The sequence below is a fragment of the Equus caballus genome, chromosome 29 (assembly GCF_041296265.1).
Source record: "Equus caballus isolate H_3958 breed thoroughbred chromosome 29, TB-T2T, whole genome shotgun sequence".
NCBI lineage: Eukaryota > Metazoa > Chordata > Mammalia > Perissodactyla > Equidae > Equus > Equus caballus.
The window spans coordinates 11,597,502-11,621,885 of record NC_091712.1 but is presented as its reverse complement, the minus strand read 5'-3'; the positions used below and the strand labels follow the sequence as shown (position 1 = coordinate 11,621,885).

At 38.8% G+C, this 24,384-nt stretch overlaps 1 long non-coding RNA gene across 1 annotated transcript; it reads left to right on the top strand.

Moving 5' to 3' along the window:
• Positions 1–947: 947 nt before the first annotated feature.
• On the top strand, positions 948–17,920 carry LOC138921413 (uncharacterized). The gene is made up of 2 exons (XR_011433974.1): positions 948–1,086; positions 17,831–17,920. It is a non-coding gene; the product is annotated as an uncharacterized lncRNA (long non-coding RNA).
• Positions 17,921–24,384: the final 6,464 nt, after the last annotated feature.

Here is a 24,384-nt window from a genome sequence, read left to right as displayed (position 1 = left end):
AAACTTGCAGAAGGATGTAACCCCGAGACCAGCAATAGTACATATTAGCTATACTCAGGGACTTGACCATCTGTCTAGACAGTCATCCAACAATGAGCATGCCTAGAAACCTGAGAGGAGATTGTGTCACTGGTAACTGAAAGAAACAAAAAACATTTAGTAAAAGAACCCAAATTTAGTACATTTCTCCAAGACCTACTAAAATCTGTTTAGAAGAATGAACTTTCCACATTTTAGAAAACAGCTTCCACTTAACACACAACAAATGTTCACATGCATAGATATTTTACGAAATGGCCATTGAATCAGCAAGTTAATACATACTTAAACAAAACCCCCATCAGGAACAAAAGATAAGCACTGTTAATATTTGAATGTACAACTTTCTAGCTTGTTTTCTGTCTATTGAAGTCTGATGATTTTTCAGTCATTTGATATTGAGATACACATATGTTCTTCAAATGGTATCATATTGTACCTAGTTTTATAACCTGATTTTTCTACTGACAGTATTTCTGGAATGTTTTCCATGTTCACGATATTTTTCCTGACTTCACGTTTATTACATGAATATGTCGTAATGTGTTTAATCACAGTCAGTTTTTCTGGAATTGGAATACTGAATACTTCCTGACCAGTTCTATGTCTTTTCTAACCTCTTCAACCTCACGGGACCCCAAGGCCATGAGGTAAGGTGTGGCTGGATGGCGTGGCTCCTTTTCAGTCCTGGAAGGTGTGAATGGAGGGACGAGGACCTGTTCAGGGCAGGGCTGAGCAGCCTAGTCTCAGGTGCAGAGCAGCTTCCCCAAAGTGGAGGACAGGCCAGAAAACTGTCTGCTGAAGTGTTTGGGTTTCCTGGGGATTAGGGGAAGAGTTTGGGGTTATCTACAATCCTTCTAATCTTTTCATATTGTGTTTGTACAGTTAGTGGTATTATGCAAAATGGAATGGAGGAGCCAAATGTTACTTCCTTTCATGGTAACCCTAAATTGTGCTTGCTCTCATGGTCTCTTTTTCCTTTCCCAGCTCTGGATTCTCTTTGTTCTTTCCCAGTAGAGGAATCCCAAGGAGGACTGATCAGTTTTGGTAGGTGCAAAACCATGGTATGTGTAAGTTAGTGTTTCCTTCTCATTGAAATAGTGAGACGTAAACGTTTTCATTAATTGTTCTGAAGCTTCCTACCCAAAAGAACCCCATTTGATTATGTGCTTCCCAGTTCCTCCCATTCCAGTGAACTGAACAATGGTTCCAAATCACCTAGTCCTCCTTATGTGGCCCAGTCTTTTCCAGCCAGTGTTTATGTATTCACTGACAAGATTATTCTCTCCTATGTGCTCAGCTTAGTAATATTAAGAGCTATAGTGGAGGAATGAAGAAATTAAGTCCTGTCAAGAAATTATTTGAGCTTCCCGTGTCAGAACTGTAGCTGGAGGAGAGATGGAGATCCCATTTGGCCAAGCAGGGAAAGACTCTGACATTCTCACAGACCTGAGTTTTCTAGATACATGTGATAAAGACCAGCAATGAACGGTCTCTGGAGGCTGAGATCCGATGCTCTGTGAGGTTTTTGGAATTGAATAGCAATATGATTTAGGACTTGAAATTATATGGATCATGGTCCTTTGTAAGGGATTCCTGAATGATAAGTATGACTATGTTATTGCTAACTAGGATGCAATGAATTTGAATGAATTTGACACAACTCTGGATCATGCTACATTAGTATCCTCTAACTCATGAACCACAGAAGTACTCAGTCAGGGATTGCTAGTGGCCATAAAAGAGAATAAAATCATAAGTCTTAAATTAACAAAGAGCAAGAACTGAAAAGACCTTAGATAAGTTGTCCAACTTAATGTATATCATCGTAATATCTAAACATGATTAATTCTATTATAACCATAAATTAGAGTGCTATGCAGCAATTCAAAATATTTGTCAAAATAACGAAACTACATATGATAGAATTTAACAAAGACTCTGAGTATTTAAGATATTCTTTTGCTTTTTTTTAGTGCTGTTTTTCTATCTGTTATGACAAACTCTAAGTTTCAATTGGAGAATTTTATGCTTTTACATTTAATGTAATTATTGACAGTTAGATTTAGGTCATCCATTTTACTATATGTTTTCTTTTTTTCCATTTGGCTTTTGTTCCCCTTTCTCTTTTTTTCTTCTTTGGGGTTAATAATATTTATTTTAAATTCCATTTTAACTTGCTTTTTCTATGTGTGCCTATTTTTAGTGGTCACTGTCTGTATCTACATATATATATATGTACCTGTATATACAGTTATTTTATTGGGTCCTATTGGCTTTCAACCTTGTATACATTTCAGGTGTCTATCATTAGACTTCAGTTTCTCTTTAGACTGCATTGTGTTCATCACCAATAATTCAGTTTTTATCCGTCACCATACATATGTGGCTTTACCATTTCATCCTCCCTCATCCCTTTTTCCTCTGGAAACCACTAATCTATTCTCATCTATGTGTTTGCTTATATTCCACATAGGAGTGAAATCATACAGTATTTCTTTCTCCGTCTGACTTGTTTTGCTCAAGATCCATCCATCTTGTCTCACATGGGATGAGTTTGTCTGTTTTTATGGGTGAGTACTATTCCATTGTATATATATACAACACTTTCTTATCCATTTGTCCCTTGATGGGCACCTAGGTTGCTTCCACATCTTACCTATTGTGAATAATGCTGTGGTGAGCATACGGGTGCATATATCGTTTTGAATTATTGATTTCTTGTTCTTTTGATGAATACCCAGTAGTGGGATGGCTGGATCATACAGTATTTCTGTTTTTAAGTTTTTGAGAAATTTCCATACTGTTTTCCACAGTGGCTGCACTGGTTTGCATTCCCACCACCAGTTTATGAGCATTCCCTTTACTCCACATCCTCTCCAACATGTGCTATTTTTTGTCTTGGTAATTATAGCCATTTGACTGGTGTGAGGTGATACCTCATTGTCATTTTGATTTGCATTTCCCTGATGATTAGTGATGTCAAACATCTTTTTATGTGCCTGTGGGCCTTCTGGATATATTCTTTGAAAAATGTCTGTTCATATCCTCTGTCCATTTTTTTGATTGGATTATTCTTTTTTTTGTTACTGAGTTGTATGAGTTCTTTATATATTTTGGAAAGTAACGCCTTGTGAGATGTATGATTTGCAAATATTTTCTTCCCATTGGTAGGCTGTCTTTTCATTTTGATGATGGTTTCCTTTGCCTTGCGGAAGCTCTTTAGTCTGATGTAGTCCCATTTCTTTATTTTGTCTTTTGACTCCCTTTCCTGTGGAGACATGGTATTCAGAAAGATACTACTAAGACCTACATCAAATCTGTACTGCCTATATGTTCTTCTAAGAGTTTTATGGTTTCAGGTCTTACATCCAAGTCTTTAATCCATTTAGAGTTAATTTTTGTGTATCATGTGAGACAGTGGTCTACGTTCATTCTTTTGCATGTGGCTCTCCAATTTTCTCAACACTGTTAATTGAAGAGACTGTCCTTTCTTCATTGTGTGTTCTTGGCTTCTTTGTTGAAGATTTGCTGTCCCTTGATGTGTGGTTTTACTTCTAGGCTTTCAATTCTGTTCCAAGGATCTGTATATCTGGGTTTTTTATGCCAGTACCATGCTGTTTTGATTACTACAGCTTTGTACTATATTTTGAGTTCAGGGAGCATGATACATCCAAGTGTATTTTTCCCCCCTCAGGATTGCTTTGGCTATTCAGTCTTATTTGTTTTTCCATATAAATTTTAAGATTCTTTTTTATCTTTTCATGAAGAATATCATTGGTATTCCATTCAGGTTTGCATTAAGTTTGTAGATTGAGCTGTAGATCAATCTGTAGATTGATTTAGGTAATATGGACATTTTAACTGTGTTTATTCTTCCAATACATGAACATGGAAGATCTTTCCATTTCTTTGTCTTCTTTGATTTCTTTCATTAATGTCATAGTTATTGGTGTATATGGCATTCACCTCCTTGGTTAAATTTATTCCAGGTATTTTATTCTTTTTTGTTGCAATTGTAAATAGGATTATAGTCTTGACTTCTCTTTCTGCTGGTCCATTATTAGTGTATAGGAATGCAACTGATTTTGTGTGTGTGAGTAAGACTGGCCTTGAGATAACATCTTTTGCCTATCTTACTCTTTTATTTTCTCCCCAAAGCCCCAGTACATAGTTTATATCCTAGTTGTAAATCATTCTAGTTCTTCTCTTTGGGATGCCACCATGGCATGGCCTGATGAGCGGTGTATAGTTCCAAACTGGCAAACCACAGGCCACTGTAGTGGAGTGAAATGCAAATAATTTTTGAATGTTGATTTTGTACCCTGCAGCTTTACTGTATTCGTTGATTATTTCTAATAGTTTTTTGTTGGATTCTTTACAGTTTTCTGTATATAGAATCATGTCAACCGCAAATAGTGATAGTTTTAATTCTTCCTTTCCTTTTTGGATACCTATTATTTCTTTTTCTTGCCTTACTGCTTTGGCTAAAATTTCCAGTACTATGTTGAAGAAGAGTGGCAAGAGTGGGCACCCTTGTCTTGTTCCTGTTCTCAGAGGAATGGCTTTCACTTTTTGACTATTGCGTATGATGTTGGCGGTGGGTTGGTGATATATGGCCTTTGTAATGGTGAGGTACTTTCCTTCTATACCCATTTTATTGAGAGTTTTTATCAAAAATGGATGTTGGAAATTGTCAGATGTTTTCTCTCCATCTATTGAGATGATCATGTGATTTTCAGTCTTCATTTTGTTAATGTGATACATCACATTGATGGATTTGCTAATGTTGAACCATTTCTGCACCCCTAGAGTAAATCCCACCTGATCGTGGTGTATGATCCTTTTAATGTATTGTTGTATTCAATTTCCTAATATTTTGTTGAGTACTTTTGCGTCTATGTTCATCACTGATATTGGCCTGTAATTTTCCTTTTTTGTGTTGTCCTTGTCTGGTTTTCATATCAGGATAATGTTTGCCTCAGAAAATGAATTCAGAAGTGTCCTGTCCTCCCAATTTTTCAGAATAGTTTGAGAAGCATAGGAATTACATCTTCTTTGAATGTTTGGTAGAATTCACCAGAGAAGCTGTATGGTCCTGGACTTTTTCTTTGGGAGGCTTTTGATAACAGTTTCAATCTCTGCTTGTGATTGGTGTATTCAGATTCTCTATTTCTTCATGATTCAGTTTTGAGGGGTCATATGGTTCTAAGAATTTATCCATTTCTTCTAGGCTATTCAGTTTGTTGACATATAGTGTTTCATAGTATCTTCTGTAATCCAATGTGTTTCTGCAGTGTCCACTGTAGTTACTCCTCTTTAATTTCTGATTGTATTTATTCGAGTCTTCTCTCTTTTTTTCTGAATCTGGCTGAGATATTGTCAATTTTGTTTATCTTCTCAGAGAACCGCTTCTTAGTTTCATTGATCCTTTCTATTGTTTTTCTACTTCCTGTTTCATTTATTTCTGCTCTGATTTCATTATTTCCTTCCTTCTCCTGACGTTGGGCTTTGTTTGTTCTTTTTCTAGGTCTTCCAGGTATAGTGAGGCTGGTCTATCTGAGACCCCTCTGGCTTTCTGTTGGCTCCCATAGGCGTGGGTGCTGCTGCCCCATCATGACCGGTGATGCTTGTCCTGGGTTGTCTGAAGGTGCTGGTTGCACTGCTGCCAGGGGTGCTGGGTTCACAGGTGTCACTTTCCCTGCCAGGGACCTGGAGAACTATATGTATCTCCTGCTGCTGCTGAGCTGGTGTTGGGGGGGGGAGTGCCACCAGTGGGGGCTGGGTCATCAGTTCTGCTGTGTTTCCTGAAGGCTCTGGTCACACGTTCCACCTGCCAGTGTTGGGGCAAAGGGGCTATTTGTTCTGCCCCAACTCCATTTGCTCACAGTTGTGTGGGCCAGGCCACCTCCACTGTGCCAGCAGTCACACAGGCCAGGGTGCCACCATCCATGCTCCACCGGCAGTCATGTGAGCTGGGCTGTCCTCACCACTTGTGCAAGCCACTGTGTGAGGATCCACAACCTGGATTGCTGCTGCTCAGGGAGGGTGGTGGGGGCTTCTCCCCTAGTTCCACTGCTTACTGGGGGTTGAGTCCACCCACCTTCAGATGTATAGATGCATGGATCTCTTAGGCATCCTCTAGTGCTGTATAGGAAATCCTCTCTTGGTCAGTGCATGTCCATTTGGCTGTAACTGAGAGGGGAGAGACAAGGGGGAAAATTCCACCATGATGCTGATGTCACTCATGTTGTCTCACTTTTTTTGAACTTTACAAAAAACCAATTTAAAAAAATTGTGGTCTAAATAGTTTATAATATTGTGAAATTTCAGTTGTACATCAATATTTATCAAACACCATATCAATGTGACACTGCACCCCTTGTACCCACTCTCCTGCCGCCACAGTAACCACTAAATTGTTCTCTTTGTCCATAAGTTTGTTTATATTCTACATATGAGTAAAATCATATGGTCTTTTCTCTCTCTGTGTGGCTTATTTCTCTCAACATGATGCCCTCAAGTTCCATCCATGTGGTTGTGAATGAGACAATTATGTCCTTTTTATGGTGGAGTAGTATTCCATAGTATGTATATACCACGTCATCTTTATACAATCATCAGTCATTGGGCACTGGGGTTGCTTCCACATCTTGGCTATTGTGAATAATGCTGCAGTGAACATAGGGGTGCATACGTCTCTTTGTATTGTTGATTTCAAGATCTTTGGATAAATACCCAGTAGTGGGATAGCTTGGTCATATGGTAATTACATTTTTAATTTTTTGAGAAATCTCCATACTGTTTTCCAAAGTGGCTGCACCAGTTTGCCTTCCAACCTGCGGTAGATGGGGGTTCCCTTTTCTCCACAACCACTCCAACATTTGTTATTTTTTTGTCTTGGTGATTGTAACTGTTCTAACAGGCGTAAGATGATATCTAACTGTAACTTTGATTTGTATCTCCCTGATGATTAGTGATGTTTAGCACCTTGTCATCTGCCTATTGACCATCTGTATATCTTCCTTGGAAAAATGCCTGTTCATATCCTCTGCCCACTTATTGATTGGGTCATTTATTCTTTCATAGTTCAGTTGTGTGAGCTCTTTATATATTATGGAGATTAATCCCTTAACATATATATGATTTGCAAATATTTTCTCTCAGTTCCTGGGTTGTTTTTTCATTTTGATCTTGGTTTCTTTTGCCTTCCAGAAGCTCTTTAGTCTGATGAAGTCGTGGCCACTTGTTTATTGTTTCTTTTGTTTCCCTTGTCTGAGTGGACACTATGTTTGTAAAGATCCTTTTAAGGCTGATGACAAAGAGTGTACTGCCTATATTTTCTTCCAGAAGTTTTATAATTTCTGGTCGTACATTCAAGTCTTAGATCCATTTTGGGTCTATTTTTGTCTATGGAGAATGATAATGGTCTACTTTCATTATTTTAGATGTGGCTCCTTAGTTTTCTCAGCACCACTTATTGAAGAGGCTTTCCTTACTCCATTCTATGTTCTTGGTTCCTTTATTTTTTATTTATTTATTTGTTTTTGAGGAAAATTAGCCCTGAGCTAAATTCTGCTGTCAATTCTCCTCTTTTTGCTGAGGAAGAATGGCCCTGAGCTAACATCTGTGCCTATCCTCCTCTACTTTATATGTGGGATGCCTACCACAGCATGGCATGCCAAGTGGTGCCATGTGCACACCCAGGATCCAAACTGGCCAACCCTGGGCCACCAAAGAGGAATGCGCAAAGTTAACCACGGCGCTAGCAGGCCAGCCCCTCTTGCTTCCTTTATTGAGGATTAGCTGTCCATATATGTGTGGTTTTATTTCAGGGCTTTCAGTTCTGTTCCATTTACCTGTGTGCCTGTTTTTGTACTGGTACCATGCTGTTATGATTACTATAGCTTTGTAATATGTTTTGAAATCAGGGATTGCGATGCCATCAGTTTTCTTCCTGTTTCTCAGGACTGCTTTGGCTATTCTGGGTCTTTTGTTGCCCCATACAATTTTTAAGATTCTTTGTTCTATTTCTGTGAAGATTTTCATTGGGATTTTGATTGGGATTGCATTGAATCTGTGGATTGCTTTAGGTAGTATGGCCATTTTAGCTATGTTTATCCTTCCAATCCAAGTTCATGGAATATGTTTCCATTTCTTTATGTCATCATCAATTTCTTCCAGTAATGTCTTATAGTTTTCATTGTATAGGTCTTTTACCTCCTTGATTAAATTTATTCCTAGATATTTTATTCTTTTTGTTGCAATTGTAAATGGGATTGTATTCTTCAATTCTCTGTTAGTTCATTATTAGAGTATAGAAATGCAACTGATCTTTGTAAGTTTGTATTGTACCCTGCAACTTTGCCGTAATTTTTTATTATTTCTAATAGACTTGCATCTCTTCTCTATTCTTTTTTTTTAATTTTTATTCAGTTAATGATGGGTTACAATCTTGTGAAATTTCAGTTATACATTATCGTTTGTCACTCGTTTTGTAGGTGCACCCCTTGACCATTTGTGCCCAACCCCCCCCCCCCATCTTTCCCCTGGTAGCCACTAATCTGTTCTCTTGTCTACATTTTTAAATTCCTCGTATGGGTGGAGTCATAGAGAGATTGTCCTTCTATAACTGGCTTATTTCACTTAACATAATTCCCTCAAGTTCCATCCATGTTGTTGCAAATGGGACGATTTTGTTCTTTTTTATAGCTGAGTAATATTCCATTGTATATATACACACCACATCTTCTTATCCAATCATCTGTTGATGGGCACTTAGGTTGCTTCCAAGTCTTGGCTATTGTAAATAGGCTGCAATAAACATTGGGGTGCATAGGACTTTTGGAATTACTGACTTCAAGCTCTTTGGGTAGATACCCAGTAGGGATAGCTGGGGGTTATGGTAGTTCTATTTTTAATTTTTTGAGGAATCTCCATACTGTTTTCCATAGTGGCTGCACCAGTTTGCATTCCCACCAGCAGTGTATGAGGGTTCCTTTTTCTCCACAGCCTCTCCAACATTTGTTACTATCAGTTTTAGATATTTTTGTCATTCTAATAGGTGTAAGGTGATATCTCAGTGTAGTTTTGATTTGCATTTCTCTGATGATCAGCGATGATGAACATCTTTCATGTGCCTATTGGCCATCCATATATCTTCTTTGGAGAAATGTCTGTTCATGTCTTCAGCCCATTTTTTGACCAGGTTGTTTGATTTTTTGTTGTTGAGTTGTGTGAGTTCTTTATATATTATGGATATTAAGCCTTTGTCAGATATATGACTTGCAAATATTTTTTCCCAGTTATTGGGTTGTTTTTTTGTTTCAATCCTGTTTTCATTTGCCTTGAAGAAGCTCTTTAGTCTGATGAAGTCCCATTTGTTTAATCTTTCTATTGTTTCCCTTCTCTGAGAAGACATGGTGTCTGAAAAGATCCTTTTAATACTGATATCAAAGAGTGTACTGCCTACGTTTTCTTCTAGAAGTCTTATGGTTTCAGGTCTCACCTTTAGGTCTTTGATCCATTTTGAGTTTATTTTTGTGAATGGTGAGAAAGAATGGTCAATTTTCATTCTTTTACATATGGCTTTCCAGTTTTCCCAGCACCATTTGTTGAAAAGACTTTCCTTTCTCCATTGTATGCTCTCAGCTCCTTTGTCGAAGATTAGCTGCCCATAGATGTGTGGTTTTATTTCTGAGCTTTCAATTCTGCTCCATTGATCTGTGCACCTGGTTTTGTACCAGTACCATGCTGTTTTGATTACTGTAGCTCTGTAGTATGTTTTGAAGTCAGGGATTGTGATGCCTCCCGTTTTCCTCTTTTTTCTCAGGATTGCTTTAGCAATTTGGGGTCTTTTGTTGCCCCATATGAATTTTAGGATTCTTTGTTCTAATTCTGTAAAGAATGTCATTGGGATTCTGATTTGGATATCATTGAATCTATAAATTGCTTTAGGCAGAACAGACATTTTAACTATGTTTATTCTTCCAATCCATGTACATGGAATGTCTTTCCGTCTCCTTATGTCATCATCCAATTCTCTCAGAAAGGCCTTTTAATTTTCATTGTATAGGTCTTTCACTTCCTTAGTTAAATTCACCACGACGTATTGTATTCTTTTTGTAGCGATTGTGAATGGTATTGTGTTCTTGGGTTCTTTTTCCTGTTAGTTTGTTATTAGAATATAGAAATGCTACTGATTTATGCAAATTACTGTTATATGCTGAAACTTTGCTGTAGTTATTGATTACTTCTGAGAGTTTTCCAATGGATTCTTTGGGGTTTTCTATATATAAGATCATGTCATCTGCAACAAGCGAGAGTTTCAATTCTTCCCTCCCTATTTGGATTCCTCTTATTCCTTTTTCTTGCCTGATTGCTCTGGCCAGGACCTCCAGTACTATGTTAAATAAGAGTGGTAATAGAGGGCATCCTTGTCTCGTTCCTGATTTGAGGGGGATGGCACTCAGTTTTTGCCCATTGAGTATGATGTTGGCTATGGGTTTGTCGTATATGGCCTCTATTGTGTTGAGGTCGTTCCCTTCTATGCCCATTTTGTTCAGAGTTTTTATCATGAACGACTGTTGAATCTTGTCAGATGCTTTCTGTGTATCTATTGAGATGATCGTGTGGTGTTTATTCCTCAGTTTGTAGATGTGGTGTATCACGTTGGTTGATTTGTGGATGTTGAACCATCCCTGTGTCCCTGGTATGAATCCCAGTTGATCCTGATGTATGATCCTTTGGATGAACTGCAGAATTCTGGTTGCCAAAGTTTTGTTTAGAATTTTTGCATCGATGTTCATCAGCAATATTGGCCTGTAGTTCTCTTTTTCTGTGGTGTCCTTGTCAGGCTTTGGTATCAGCGTGATGTTGGCCTCGTAGAATGTCTTAGGAAGTGTTCCATCCTCCATAATTTTTTGGAATAGCTTGAAAAGGATAGGTATTAAATCCTCTCTGAAAGTTTGGTCGAATTCCCCAGGAAAGCCATCTGGTCCTGGGGTTTTATTCTTTGGGATATTTTTGATTGCTGTTTCAATCTCTTTCCTTGTGATTGGTCTGTTCAAATTGTCTGCCTCTTCTTGAGTGAGCTTTGGGAGATTGCAGGAGTCCAAGAATTCATCCATTTCCTCTAGGTTATCCATTCTGTTGGCATATACTTTTTCATAGTCGTCTCTTATAATCTGTTGTATTTCTTTGGAGTCTATTGTTATTTCTCCTCTTTAATTTTTGATTTTGTTTATTTGAGCTTTCTCCCTTTTTTCTTTGTAAGTCTGGCTAGGGGTTTGTCAATTTTATTTATCTTCTCAGAGAACCATCTCTTTGTTTCATTGATCCTTTCTACTGCCTTTTTCGTTTCAATAGCATTTGTTTCTGCTCTGATTTTTATTATTTCTCTCCTTCTGCTGACTTTGGGCTGTGTTTGTTCTTCCTCTAATTCGATTAGGTGTAATTTAAAATTGCTTATTTGGGATTTTTCTTGTCTGTTAAGATGTGTCTGTATTGAGATGAATTTTCCTCTTAATACAGCTTTTGCTGTATCCCATATGAGTTGGCATGGTATGTTATCATTTCCATTTGTCTCCAGGTATTTTTTGATTTCTTGTTTAATTTCTTCAATGATCCATTGCTTGTTCAGTAGCATATTGGTTAGTCTCCACATCCTTGTGCCTTTCTCAGGTTTTTTCTTGTAATAAATTTCTAGCCTTATAACATTATGATTGGAGAAGATGCTTGTCATTATTTCAATTTTTTAAAATTTGTAGAGGCTTGCCTTGTTTCCCCACGTATGATATATCCTTGAGAATGTTCCACACGCACTTGAGAAGAATGCGTATTCTGCTGTTTTTGCATGAAGTGTTCTGTATATGTCTATTAAGTCCAATTGTTTTAGTTTTTCATTCAGCTCCACTATTTCCCTGTTGATTTTCTGTCTGGATGATCTGTCCATTGATGTGAGTGGGGTGTTGAGGTCCCCTACTATTATTGTGTTTTTTTTAACATCTTCCTTTAGGTCTGTTAATAGTTGCTTTATGAACTTTGGTGCTCCTGTGTTGGATGGGTAGATATTTATAAGCATTATTTCTTCTTGATGAAGTGTCCCTTTGATCATTATATATTGCCCTTCTGTGTCTCTCTTTACCTGCCTTATTTTGAAATCCGTTTTGTCTGATATAAGTACTGCAACACCTGCTTTCTTTTGCTTGCTATTAGCTTGAAGTATTGTCTTCCATCCCTTCACTCTGAGCTTGTGTTTGTCCTTGGGTCTGAGGTGTGTTTCCTGGAGGCAACAAATTGTTGGATCTTGTTCTTTAATCCACTTTGCCACTCAGTGTCTTTTTATTGGAGAGTTCAATCAGTTTACATTGAGGGTGATTATTGATGCATGTGGACTTAATGCTGTCATATCTGGTTTCCCTGCATTACCTTTGTTTCTGGTCCTGTGTGTTTTAGCCTACCCATTGACTTCTGCAATTTCTTATGCTGGGTTTCTTAGATTTTTCCTTATTTATATTTCGTGGCTCTGTTCTGTTTTTTAGTTTAGTGGCTACCCTCAAATTTGTATTTAGAGTCTCATGTATAATATAGTCTATTCTCTGGTGGTCTCTTACTTACTTGGCCTAGACTGATTTAGTCCCTTTCCTCTTCCCCTCCTATATTATTATTTTCATCTCTTATTCCAACTTGTGTTATGAGTTTGTAGTCAGAGTGATAAGATCGTCTTTACTTTGGTGGTTTCCTTACCTTTATCCTAATGCTATAGTTGAATATTTGCTATCGTATTCTGGTTCTAGCTATCTGTCTCCCTACTCTGTGGCTTGTGACCTCTTTCTCACTTTTTTTTCTTTTTTCAGGTATGAGAGCCTTCTTAAGGATTTTTTGTAGTGGAGGACTTTTGGTTACAAATTCCCTTAACTTTGGTTAGGAAAAGATTTAATTTCTCCCTCACATCTGAAAGATATTTTTGCTGGATAGAGCATTCTTGGCTGAAGATTTTTATCTTTTAAAGTTTTGAATATGTCACTCCATGCTCTCCTACCTTGTAAGGTTTCTGTACAGAAATCCGCTGTAAGTCGGGTAGGAGTTCTTTTGTAGGTTATTTTCTTCCGTCTTGCTGCCCTGAGTATTCTTTCTTTGTCTTTCATTTTTGCCATTTTTATTACTATATGCCTTGCAGTAGGTCTTTCTACATTGACAAATCTAGGAGATCTGAAAACTTCCTCCACACACATTTCTCCCTCAATCCCTAGATTTGGGAAGTTCTCTTCTATAATTTCATTAAGCACACTTTCTGCTCCATTTTCCTTTTCCATGCCCTCAGGAATTCCAATGATTCTTAAATTCATTCTCCTCATTGAATCTGATCTCTCTCTGATATTTTCCTCATTCTTTTTAATCCTTAGTTCTCTTTCTTCCTCTGTCTGGAGCCATTCAGCCTATCTATCTTTGATTATGCTAATTTGCTCCTCTATGGTGTCTACATGGGCATTCAGGGAATCCGTATTCTGTTTTGTCTGATCCATCGTATTTTTCATCTCTAGTATTTCTGATTGATTCTTCTTTATAGTTTCAATCTCTTTTGTGAAGTAACTCCAGAAGTCATTGACTTGTTTCTCTTTCTTTCCCTCTACCTCGTTGAGCTTTTTGATGATAGCTACTCTGAGCTCATTTTCACTTAGTTTACCTATTTCCAAGTCCTCAGGACTTAATTCTGTGTTTTTATTGTTTTCCTTCTGTTCTGGAGCTTTTATAAATTGTTGGATGCTAGAAGAACAGTTTTTGCACATGATGGTAGTATTCGTTTGCAGTTACAGCCTGTCACCACTAGATGGGGGTTGAGAGCCGCACATTCTGAGCTCTCGGCCTTCAGGCAAGATGGCGGCAACCAGTGCAGGTTGGGGAGGAGGGGCCCTTTTTCTCACGCACCGATCTGGATTCTGACCAGCTCTCATTCTCTCGTCTCCCGGTGCCTTGGCTTGATGGGGTCCCCATGCACAGAAGCTTTCCCCTGTCAGTGGGTTTCCACTGTACCAGCGGTGGGAGTCCTGGACGATCCCCGGTTGTGCGGCCCCTTCCCCACTCCTTCCCTCACCCGCAGCAGCGATCCCAGTCTCTAGAGGAGGGAACGAAGTTCTCTCCTACCCCGTTCCAGCTCCTCCAAGGCCGTCTGCATCCTCTCCCTCCTCCGTGGTCTTGTTTCTGTAGTTCTCTGATGGTCTGGCATTAGGATTATTGGCTGAAGTTCAGTTTTTCCAATCCTTTGTTGTAGTTTGGAGTGGAGAGAGTCCCAGGTCAGCTCACCCCACCATTTCGCTCTGCCCCTCTCCCTGTCTTCTCTTTTCTTGATCATTTCCTTCCTTCTGCTTGCTTTTGGTTTTTTTGCTCTTCTTTTATATCTTCTTAAGGTGAACAATTAGGTATTTATTTAAAATGATTTTTTCTAATATAGGTGTTACAGCTATAAATTTTCCTCTGCATCCTCGTTTACTTGTTATCAGTTGTGGGATGTTGTTTTTGTTTCATTCATTCCAATTATTTTTAGTTTCCATCGTGATTTCTTCTTTGACATATGGGCGGTTTAGAAGCAGGTAGTTTAATTTCCAAACTTTGAGATTTTCCCACATTTCTTTCTGTTGATTTTTAATTCAATTATATTGTGATAGGAGAACTTGACATTATTTCGGTTCTTTTAAATATATTGAGTGATTTATAGCCTAGCATATGGTCTGTGCCTCTATTCTATACGTGACACCATTCCAATTGGCAGATAAGATTGTTCATATTCATTTTTTAATCTAGTTTTTCTCTCCATTATTGGGAATACAGTGTGGCAGTTAAAAAATTATTGACTCAGCTATAAGTTCATTCATTCTGGCTGCTCTGTAAATACACTTTTGCTCTTTAATCACACACCCATCCTTGGGTTATTTTGTGGTGGAGTATCTCCTTGGCTCCTGCATCACTCAGAGCTTCTCCAGTGCCTGGTGCCAGCAGCTCACACTAATCAGCAGCTTCCATGTGTGTCTCCCATTGAGCAGTTTTGCAGTTAAGTATCTCTGGTGAGATGTCCCGTGGACAGCTTTACGCAGCACACTAGGGGGTGGGCTTCTTGAAGATCCATTCTCACAGCCTACGTGCACTGTCCTTTCAGTAAGTGAATGCCTTGCCCTCTCCCACAACGTCTGCATCTCATTCCTGTCAAGTGGATCTCCCATGGGCCCTCAATCTCAGCCCTGTTTAGTGTTCCTTATATGTCTAGTCTTATATTCTGTAGCGTTCTGTTTACTTACTTGCTAATCTCTCATTATTCTAATTTGCTTATGTAAGTATTAATTAATAGTCATTTATATTAACAGTTTCCTGTTCAAATTACTGTGAGGTTTCTCTTTCTTCATTGGACCCAGCCTGAGAATGGCATATTAAAGACCCCAGCCATTGTTGACAATTTGTTTATATCTTCTTTAATTCTGTCAGACTTTCTTCATGTATTTTGTTGCTCAGTTGTCAAATATGTTTATGTTTATAATTGTTAAATATTTATGTAAGTTGCCCTTTTCCTCCTTATAAAATATTCCTTTTTGTCTCTAGTGACGTTTTTGACATCAAAGAGTATTTTGCCTGATATTGAGCTAGCCACTTCTGCTATTTTGTTACTATTTGCATGGTGTAATTTACTATGATTTTACTTTGAACCTGTTTGTCTATTTGAATCTAAAGTGTGTCTCTTGTAAACAGCATACAGTATATTGTTGTGTTTTGAGATTGACAATCTTTGTTTTTTTCTCCCCCGAGGACGATTGGCCCTGAGCTAACATCTTTGCCAATCTTCCTCTTTTTGCCTGAGGAAGATTGTTGCTGAGCTAACATCTGTGCCAATCTTGCTCTGCTTTAGTGGGATGCGGCTGCAGTGTGGCCTGATGAGGGCTGATAGGTCCCACCTGAGATCAGAACCTGCAAACCCTGGGTGACGGAAGCAGAGCACATGAACTTAGCCACTGTGCCAAAGAGCTGGCCCCAACCATCTCAGCTTTCAATTGGAGTCCTTCATACATTTCAAATTTAATTCAATTATCGATATTGTTTACTTTATAACTCCCATTTTGCTGTTTCCTATGTTTTATGTGCTTTTGTGCCTTTTTTACTGCTTTTTTTATATTAAATATGTTTTTTCCAGAGGAACATTTTACTGCTTCTCTTAATATCCTGAATTATTTTCTTAGTAGTTATTCAGGGGAAGACAATATACATCTTAACATAATACTCTTAAGATTAATATTAATTAACTTCCAGTAAGGTTTAGAAACTGTTTCAATATAGCTCCATTCCTCCCTGCCTTTGTCCCATTTTCATCTATATATTACATCTTTATATAGGTCCAACAATACAGTTTTATCATTGTTTTGTGCAATCATCTTTACAATCAGTTAAAAGAAAGAGAAAAATGCATTTTCAATGTCATCTGGCCTCCATTGTTTCTGAAGAGAAGTCAGCTTCAGTTGCTTGTGGTTCCCTTGTACATAATGAGTCCTCTTTCTCTTGCTTCTTGCAAGATTTTCTACTTGTCTTTGGCCTTCAGTAGCTTGACTATGATGTGTTAATGTGTGAATTTCCTTTTGTTTATACTGCTTGAAGTTTGTTGACCTTCTTGCATTTCTAGATTGGTTTTTCCTCATTTGGGGAAATGTTGGGCCATTATTTCTTCAAAGAACTTTTCTGCCCTTTTCTCTGCTCTCCTTCAAAGTAACTATTATACTCCTGGAACTTGAGTCATGTGTATTCTTGCTATGCTTGACTGTTTTCCCAGCAGGTTGTGACATTCTGTTAATTTTTATTCCTTTTATCTTTGTTTCTTCAGACTGGAAATCTCCATTAACCTATCAGCAGGGTCACACAATCTTCCTTCTGACGACTCAATTTGCTGTTGAGCTTGTCTTTGGAACTTTTCATTTCAGATATTCAACACTTTATGTCTTGAATTTCTGTTATGTTCTTTTTAAAAAGTAATCTCTCTTTATTGATTCTCTATTTGATGTGCCATTGTAGACATTATTTTCGTTTGTCAAATATGGTTTCATTTAGATCTTTGAATATATTTATAATAGCTCTTTTTAAGTATTTTTTTCCTGAGTCCAATATCTTCACCTCCCCCAGAAACAGTTTCTGTTGACTTTTCCCATGTATGGTTCACACTTTCCCATTTCTTTGCAGGTCTCATTTTTTATTGTTGACAACTGGACATTTTAGATAATATTGCACCAACTCTGGATTTAGATCCCCTACTTCTCCCGGAACTGATATTGTTGCTTTTGTGTACCGACTTGACTAATTCTGTAATCTGTCTCCTTTGCAACATGGAGAGGCTGATGTCTCTGACCAGTTTATTATTTTTTTAATTCTTTTTTTCTCTTCTAAGCCTGGCTTCATAGAGTCACTTCTGGGTCACCATAGCTTAGTGGTCAGCTGATGAATGGCCAGATGTTGCCATTCTACCCCTTGACAATGGATCTGAGTGTTGGTTGGGAAACATATTAAAATTCCCAGCTTTTAGCAGACAAAGAGAAACACCATATGATTTCACTCATAAATGGAAGATAAACTAACAGACAAAGAGAACAATTTGGTGTTACCAGAGGCAAAGGGTGTTGGGGGGAAGGCACAAGGGGTGAAGGGGCACATTAATATAGTGACAGACATATAATATTGTACAACTGACATTTCACAATGATATAAATTATTATGACCTCAAGAAAATAAAAAAAATAAATCCTTGACTTTTTACTTTCTGCAGGGCCTTCTCCTGTCACGTCTTTGCGTACTCAAGACCTCATATTCAGCCAGAGATGAACAGATGGCTAGGGTTCTCACAACTTTATGCATACACCCAACCTTCCAGACCGCCACGAATATGTCAAATCTTATTAAGAGCTTCTCTGGCTTTCTCATTTCCAGAATTGTCTTGATTAACCTCTGGTTAGTCTCATGATACTGCACCCTCAGACTGTCTGTGTTAGCTATCCATCGCCAATTGTTTGCACTGAGGTTCATATTCCTTTTGCACAGCACCTCCAGGCATGGGGTTTTTCCATACTCCATTCTAACTCATGGCAGTCTCCCAGAGCTCAAAGGTGCTGGTTTTCATACCTTGTTCAGCTCTGGTAAAACAAAGCCAGAGGGAGATGGGAGCATCCCTAGGCTAAAACTCTGGACACTCTCATCGTCCCTTCCTGGAGTTCAGTGGTTTTGCTTGAATAAATGCTTCTTGATTCATTTATGTGTTTGCTCAATTTTCATAGTGTGAAAGTAATTGTTTTAATAATTTTATGCAGTTTCATCATTGCTTTTTGGGGAAAATTGCCAAGTTACTCATTACACCATTCTGAGGGTCCCACTCAGTTATCTTTTTACTAATTTAAAAAATAAGAAAAAAATATACTTACACACATTTTTATCATGTTGAGAACATTTTATGAGAGTCCACAATGGGTAAGCTGGGTGTCCAGAAATTCCTCTGCTCAGAGACTCCAGCAAGTCTTCCCAGTGGCTCATCTGAGGGCACAAATGGTTTCACAGACCGGGGCAAAAAATGACACTATTTTAAAACAAAATTTCAGATCAATCCTTGATTTTGATACCTTTTCATTTGAAAACCGAATTTTCTCCCCTTCACAAATTATCACAATGAATAATACCACTTATTAGTCATTCATTTTTTCCCTTAACCTCTTTTTTAATACCTATTGTGATGTAACATGGAAGACATAAAGTTCAAAAGGGGATCCAGTACTCGATTACTGCAATGTGTGAAATGGTTTTAACACATTATACTGTAGTGATTGCGTTTATTGAGAATTATTTTAGTAACTAGATGGGGAAGTAGCCAATGTTCCTTTTGAGAAATATTCTAAAGAAAAACTAATTTGGTTGAAAAAATTCTAAATAAAGAATTTGTAATGTTGATTGTCCATAGGTCTACAATAAAAAATGTGTAATTACTTATGATTTGGTAACAGTCAAGAAAAGTAAAGTTGTTTACATTTGTATTGCCAGAGTTAAATGCAAATAGACAATATTAACTTTGGTTAAAAAAAAAAAAAACTCCTAAAACACAGATAGCAATGCTAAGAACACAAGAAATTAGCAAGTGAAAGGGATTTAAGAAGAACTGAGTTAGAGACTGAATGATGTTCACTCTCAAGAAGTCCACCCATTTTATTGAGCAAAAATGTCCTCGCCCTCTGTAATGGGTTGAATTGTGTCCCCCCCTCCCCCCATAAAGGATATGTTGCTCTCCTAACTCCTAGCTCCTCAGAGTGGGACCTTATTTGGAGATATGGTCTTTGCAGAGGTTCAGTTTAAATGAGGTCACAAGAGTGGGCCCCAATCCAATATGACTGGTGTCCTTATAAGAAGGGGAAATTTGGATGTGTATGCACATAAGGAGAGTGCCAGGTGAAGATGTAGGCAAAGATCAAGGGGGTGTATCTACAAGCCCAGGAACACCAAAGATTGCCAGCAAACCACCAGAAACTAGGAGAAAGACCTGGAACAGGTTCTCACTCACAGCGTCAGAAAGAACCAAATCTACTTAAACCATGATCTTGGACTTCCAGCCTCTAGTGCTGTAAGAGAATAAATCTGTGTTGTTGAAGCCACCCAGTTTGCGGTGCTTTGTTATGGCAGCCTGAACAAGCAAATACACGCTCATTCTCTCACTCATACAGTGGGGGTTAAAAATAAAAAACAACCCCAGCAGAGTAAACAGCAGCAGCAGCAGCCTCCTGAAGGTTTACAGCATAGAGAGACGGTGGAAGAATGAGTGCCTAGGCTCTCTTCAGCTGGAAACAACCCCATTCTTCTTCAGAGAGCTGCTCCTACCACTGATGAAGAGCCACAGCCCTGTGGTTTCAGTAAAAGCTGCCAATCACTTTCCCTCTCATCTCCAGGTGACAGATGATCTGCATCTTGCTTTGCCATCCAATTGGAGCTTGGAAAAGGGATTGAGTTCCTCCCTAGAGGAGACATCAGAGTCTAGAGCTGTTGGCTGCCGTGTCTTCCTTACTGTGAAGGAAGCTGATCTGTCGTGTGAAGGAACAGAGTCAACATACAGAAGGAAGTGGACTTGAGTGGGAGACAAGGAGAGAAGCTGATGGTGTGTGAGAACCTGGTCTCAGCCATCCTCAAAGCTCAGCTGCACACAACCTTTCCAGCTGTGTCCTGTCCTGCTTGTGGTTTGTTCATATGAGCACTTGCATTCCTCTAAGCTAGTTTAGTTGTGTTTCTGTTCTTGCAAGTAAACAACTCCACGTTAATATACCACTGGAAAATTAAGTGGATTTTAGTATTCCTATATGCCAAAAGTGTAGTTTGGGTGTCTCGAGCAGGTGCCTAAATTGATATCACAGATTTAAAAAGGGTTTGAAAACCATATGCCTTATCATCTTAAAGTTGTTCTCAATGCATGTTTTCATTAGATCAAATTATACAGTGTTGGAATTCAGAGTTACTGTTGCATAGGTAGTCAGGTATTAGTAATTCTGATGACATAACTTTATCTCTCTATATAAATTTTTTACAAGTTATTTCTTTAAATCTTGCCCTGTGTCTTTCTAACAAGTCGCACTGACATTGAATCAGAAGGAATATTGAGTTGCAATTTTAAATATCACTCATCTTCATCCAGAGACTCACTGAACTGAGATAGATGGTATCTGGACATTGTAAATTCACCTCTAGACTCTTCCAACAGGGCTGGTTTTTCTGCCACAAGCTTGTACCTCCTCCAATTAAACCTGCTACTGCCAGAACATTAATCTTTTTAAACCTCATTCACTCATCCATGTGTTCATTCATTTGCTCAGTAATTCACATGTCAAGTTTTTATTGTGTGCCTATGTGTGACCATTACTCTGATTGATGTTGGGAATGCTTAGATTCAAGGAATATAGCACCAGCCCTCAGGAGTTTCCAGTCGGGACACAGTTCATGCCAATTCTTCACTTGAAAATGGTCCATACCTCCAATGGCTCATAGGATAGTGTCAAAATGCCTTGGCTGACCAAAGTGTCCCTTAGCTGGAGTTGAAAGTGCATCTAACTCAAAAACTGAGAAGTAAGCTGGTGACCAGGTAGGTAATCTGAAGCATTCAAATAAGTTGCCAAAACTCATGGAGGTATCAGGAACTAGAGCACGAAACTTCATCACAGCCAAATGACGGCTGGGGAAAGTAAGTAGCTGTTAACCCCTCCTGTGCGAATCAGCCCATGCAGCTGAATCCTGGCTTATAATACAGGCTTATAATACAGTCTGGGTTGACTTCAGACAGGAAGCTTGAAAATACAATCATTTGCCACCCTTGGAATGTGAAAAAAAAAAGGCTTAATGACTTATTCTTTGCTTCATTAATTCATTCATAAAATCACCAAATATTATACTCCAGTCATGGTGCTGGGTTCATAGTGTCTAGGACAGTAGTGACCTGGGGAGTATGGAGCTTGCACCATCTCTGGCAAGATGAGTGTTGAACCAACAGCTATAATCATGGTGAAGGATTACAAGAGCTCCTCCCCTCATCTCCCAGTCAAGAAATGGCGGCAACATCTATGCCATTACTCAAATTAAAAATGGAGGCATTGCCCTTGACACCTCTTGTGATCAGTATTAGCTATGTTCCCCAATACCCGGTTTCCCTCCACTGTTTTCCACAGAGAATAACTCTACTTTTCCCTCCCCTTGACCAAATGATCCTTGCCAATGAGCTGTGAGTAGAGGTGACAGGTGTCACCATTGTGTGGAAGCATTTACAAGTCAGTGCATGATTGTCTGTATTCCTTTAATCCTAATTCAGCAAGCAGCCACATTCCAAGTGCAGCATCTCCATCAACCTGGGTCTTTGGGGACAATGTGGAACAAAGTCCCTGCTGAATTGCCATGGACATGGAGCATGGAGGGGGAGTTAATCTAAGTTGTTCTAAGCCATTAAGATTTTGGTGCTGTGTGTCACACAGTATAGCCTGCTCATACTGAAGGATATACTTCTCTATCTCTCAGCATCATGCAATACATCAGCAGTTCCTGTTGACTGATTCAAGATAAGTCCTGGATCTATCCACTTCTCATCATCTCCTTACAGTCATCCCAGCCCAAGCCACAAGCCATCTTTTGCCTGGACTATTGCAATATCCCCTCTTTGGTCTCCTTGTTCCTACTTTTGGCCACTTAAATAGACATTAGAGTGATGCTTTTAAAACTCAACTCAAATCAAATCATGTCAGTCTTCATTCTGATACCCTACAATAGCTTGCTGTTAAACCTAGCAGAAAATGTAAACTGCTGCCATGGGTACAAGACCATACATGGTCTTCCTCCTGCCTGCCTGTCCTACCTCGTCTCCAGTCACATTGCCTTTGTTCATTACACTTCAAAAACGCCAGCCTTCATTTCCTTTCCCAAGGTTCCGTGATGTCCCCTCTGCCCGGAATGTTGTTGCTTTGACCTTCACTCACCTGGCTCCTTTGCTTAAATGTCACCTCTTCAGAGAGATCTTTCCTGACCAGAAAACCAAAGGGGCTTTCTATTGCATGTTATTTACATTTTCCACATAACACTCATCACCATCTGATGTTTCTCTTGCTTACATGTTTGTTTGTGTTCAGTCTATCCCCATGAGAAGGCCAGCTCTTTTAAAGCAGGGGCCTTGCCTTCCTTTTTTTGAATATCTCCCTAGAGCTTAAGGAGGTCTTTAGTCAAAATGTGTGCCCTGCCCCAACGAACAAGGGATCTGTGTGTGAGTGAATGAAGGAGCGTGTGCTAACAACTACAACAGGAGTGCTGGGCACAAAGGAGCTTGCTGCCGGGGAACAATCCACCAGCAGGGACTTGTTGCCAACAGTAACTTCCACACCCATTTTTGTGCAAATCTTTCATCCTGTGCTAGTGAGCTGGTCTATAAAAATTAAAAACACAGCACGTAAGTGAAATCTCTCCTGTCTCTCTTAAGAGAACAAGAGGAAACAAACTCCTAGTGCAGCACTTAGAATATAAAGTGGTGAAGGGTTTTAGGGCACCATAATAGAGTGTTATTCCTTTTGTGAAAATCCCATTCCTGGAGATCTTTAAAAAGAGGATAATATAAAGATGTAGTTTAATTTTTACTCATTTCTGAAACCCCATGGGTATTTCAACAACAACAGCAATGAGGGATGTTGCACAGCGAGTCGCCATAGACATCTCTCTATGATAGTGATCACTTGGAAGCAGTGGAAAGCTCCACACTTAATAACTGTTTCAGTGTTTGCTTTTCTCTTTTATTTGAAGATGTACATAAATAATACTCAACAGAAATAGTGGGCTTAAAAGAGGGACCCGCCTGTCTTTTTGTTGTTGAGGCGTGTTTAGGTTTGTCTTACCTCCTTGGTAAGCATTGGATTATAATCCAGTTGTGGCTGGATGATTGTGCCTTTCCTTTGAACACAGTTTTGCGGCAGGTAAGAATCCTGATGGGTTGAAAACGCAGGCAGTTTTTTGACACTGCAAAATGTCAAACCATAGAGAAAGAAGCTCCTTTTGGCTAATTTAAAATAGTATTTCTCTTATTTTTTCCACTTCATGATCTTCCTTTTTTCTCTGAGACAATACCACTATTATTTCTTCTAATTCTAGTTCTTCTGGTTACAATGTCCCATTAGGTTTGGACTTAAAGGTTGTTCATATGGGGTGAGACATTCAAAAACGAAATGCTCCAGGAAAGATTCTGGTTCTCTTAACCTGACATATTCAGGAAGCCTGGTGAGGTGTTTTATGGGGTATGTGGACACAGTGGGCTATCTGATACAGCACTGAAGCAGTCATAAAATTTGTTTTAACAGACCTTTAAACAAAGCCTGCTCATTCTTAAGTTTATTGAAATTGACCACTTGCTACCTGGACTGAAACCATAGAGGAATTTATTGGTCCCCAAGAGCTTTGGCATTTGAGCGGCAAGCTGGGTAAACTGAGGCCTAGAAAGGATTCAACCCAGGGCAAATGGAAGCGGGAGAATTGGCTCTGGTATATAGGTTTCCAGGACTCAGGTCACAGGCAATTTTCTGGCCCAGGGGTATAGGGTTTTGTTTTGTCTTGTTTTCCTTTTTGGTTTTGTTTTTTAATATCAATTTAAGCCGGAATGGCTGTTGTTTGCTGCTAAGATTTTTGGCAAAATGCCAAATATTTTCTTCACAAAGAATTGGCAAAAGCCAAAAGCCTGCTGATTTTGCTTTGGTGCTGTGTATAATTTTTTTTTCATATATCTTCACAGCTCATCCTGCCTGATCTTTTTTTGTCTTAAACCTTTATGATATATTTATA